Source organism: Cornus florida, unplaced genomic scaffold (assembly GCF_030987335.1).
Source record: "Cornus florida cultivar Cherokee Brave unplaced genomic scaffold, ASM3098733v1 CherokeeBrave_3.0.0_Hap2_Chr04, whole genome shotgun sequence".
Lineage (NCBI taxonomy): Eukaryota > Viridiplantae > Streptophyta > Magnoliopsida > Cornales > Cornaceae > Cornus > Cornus florida.
The window spans coordinates 41,576,710-41,580,114 of NW_026775574.1; positions in this window are offsets into that span (position 1 = coordinate 41,576,710).

The following is a 3,405-nucleotide window of genomic DNA, read 5'->3' on the forward strand; positions in this document are numbered from 1 at the left end:
AATGATTTGCCCTAAAAAAAATTAAAACAAATCCCATACAAGTTTACCGTTGCAGAGAGAGAGAGAGAGCGAAAATAGAGATGGAGGCATTTGGGAGGCTGAAATGATTTGCCCTAAAAAAAATTAAAACAAAACCCATAACAGTTTGCAGTTGCAGAGAGAGAGATCGAGAATAGAGATGGAGGCATTTGGGAGGCTGAAATGATTTGCCCTAAAAAAAATTAAAACAAATCCCATACAAGTTTGCCGTTGCAGAGAGAGAGAGAGAGCGAGAATAGAGATGGAGGCATTTGGGAGGCTGAAATGATTTGCCCTAAAAAAAATTAAAACAAAACCCATAACAGTTTGCAGTTGCAGAGAGAGAGATCGAGAATAGAGATGGAGGCATTTGGGAGGCTGAAATGATTTGCCCTAAAAAAAATTAAAACAAAACCCATACTCACAATCTGAAAAAAAATTAAAACAAAACCCATACTCACAATCTAAATTGCAGAGTTCAAAAAAATTGTAGATTTTGAACTTCTGATTCTTGTAGATTTTGTAGTTTGTAGTTGGAGAAAGAGAGAAGGGGGGGGGGGGGGGGGGTACAGATTGAGGCGGGTTTGGAACTTCTGATCCTTGTAGATTTTGTGTTTGCAGTTGTAGAGAGAGAGAGGGAGCAAGTTCCAGAGTTGAGAACGATAATAGAGATGGAGGCGATTGGGAGGCTGAAAGGCTGAAATGATTTGCCCTAATAAAAATTATCTCCGCTACAATAAAAAAGATGGGCCTGGAACAACATAGAACACCAAATTGTTGTTCCACCTTTTGGGCCAAATAGTGGATGTGTTATGAAAGTGTTCCACTATTGTTGAGAACACAACAAGACAGGCCAAACAACATGTGTTCTGAAATGGGCTACTGTAGCACTGTAGGGAACAACACAGAACATAGTAGAACAAACACCAAACAGGCCCTAAGTTTCTACATTGTAGTCGAAAATACTATAAGAAAGTACGTCAAGTTGAAGGATATCCTTGGAAAATTAGTTACTGCTCATTGTGACGGGAATTGTGATACAGTGAGGGTGAAGAGGTTTACAAATGGACATACACATATTGCGCAGGACATGTCTGATATAAAGGTAAAAATTAGTCCAAAGATGGTAGGTAAAATGATAGCCCCAAAGTTAATTGAATCACAACAGTATCCCAAGGATATGTACAATGATCGAAACATAAACTCAAGATGAAAATGACTTACATACAAGATGAAAAGATGGGCCTGGAACAACATAGAACACCAAATTGTTGTTCCACCTTTTGGGCCAAATAGTGGATGTGTTCTGAAAGTGTTCCACTATTGTTGAGAACACAACAAGACGGGCCAAACAACATGTGTTCTGAAATGGGCTACTGTAGCACTGTAGGGAACAACACAGAACATAATAGAACAAACACCAAACAGGCCCTAAGTTTCTACATTGTAGTCGAAAATACTATAAGATAGTACGTCAAGTTGAAGGATATCCTTGGAAAATTAGTTAGTGCTCGTTGTGACGGGAATTGTGATACAGTGAGGGTGAAGAGGTTTACAAATGGACATACACACAGTGCGCAGGACATGTCTGATATAAAGGTAAAAATTAGTCCAAAGATGTTAGGTAAAATGATAGCCCCAAAGTTAATTGAATCACAACAGTATCCCAAGGATATGTACAATGATCGAAACATAAACCCAAGATGAAAATGACTTGTATACAAATGTGGAGGATAAAAGAGGTTTCAAAACAGTTAATCGATGGAAGGCCTGAGCAAGGTTACTTTATACTCCAATATTATTGTGAACACATTAAAGAAGCCTGGGTCTGTTGTTGAGTTAGAAACTATTGCTGACAATAAATTCAAAAAATTATTCATGGCATACGAATGTTCGATTCGAGGCTTTGAACACTGTAGACCTTTAATTTCCATGGATGCTTGTTTCCTCACTGGGCCTTTCTGGGGCACATTACTTGGCGCTACGGCGTACGATGCAAGCAATGGAATGTATCCTTTTGCTTATAGAGTAGTACCCTTGGAGAATGGAGAAAATTAGAGATGGTATATTTTAAAGATGAAAGAAATAGTCAAGGAGTGGGATATCACTATCCTAACTTATAGGAATGGGAGTTTGTTAACATATGTAAAAGAAGTGTTTGGATCTCGATATCATGTTTTTTTGGTATATTCGACATTTAACGGATAACTACATGAAGTTCATCAATTCCAAACAAGGCACGCACCTTAAAGATCAAGGGTCGTGCCAAAGAAACCGCCACCACTCTCTTAAATAATATTGCCTTTACCCGTACACGTGTAGGCGGTTTCTTTGGCATGACCCTTTGATTTTTAAGGTGCCTTGTTTGGAATTGACTAATTGATAAACCTCACTCCTTATAGACCCATGCATTGAAACACACTACCTGATTTGTGTAGTATTTATCCTATTGTCTTGTCATAAGGAGAGCATTCGACCAATTCTCAAGAGAACATTCCAATTTGGTGCAGCAGCGGTCGAAATGCACCAATGCACTCATCTCCCTAGAATTGGTCGAAATGCGCCAATACTACACGTGTAGGATGAGTGCATTGGCGCATTTCGACCACTGCTGCACCAGTGGGTGTTGAAACGTTCTCCTGAGAATTGGTCCAATGCTCTCCTTATGACAAAATGGTGGGATAAATACTACATGAATTAGGTATAGTGTTTCAATGCATGGGTCTATAAGGAATGAGGTTTATCAATTAGTCAATTTGTTTTGTAGCACTACACAAACATTAAACTGAATTGCTATTTCAAAAAAACAGATGCAGATGGAGAAGTGGAATGTTCCAGTAAGTCCGTTAAAGGATAAAAAGTTTAAGATAACATGAAAAAGGGCTTGGTTTTGATGGAGCTGACATATTGTGCGTTCGCTTTGGGATACAGATAATGTAATGTATAAGGTTGTTCTTGGTGAAGGTGGTTAATGCACTTGTAGGGAGTGGGAGATGTCAGGTATTCCTTGTCCTCATACATGTCGCGCAATAAAATAATGTTCTATGAATTTGTATGATTCTGTCGAATAATACTTGAGGATTGAAACTCAACGTTTTATCTATGATACCACAATGACTCCAATAGCTACTCATGACCTTCCACGTCCCTCTGAAATTCCCGATAGGTTGCAAAATTCAAGTGAAAGTAGTGTTGAATCCACCAGGAACCGAATCAGACCCCGTGAGAATCAATATTAAAAACTTAATTTGAATGCAGTTTTAAGTCTATCTTCTTCATCTTCTGTTTTCACACACAATAATTTTTCCTCGCCGCCGTCGAGGCTTCTTTGTGATCAGAGGTTCGCTCGTTACATCGAGATTTGTGTTTCTTGCTCCTCTTTTTGGG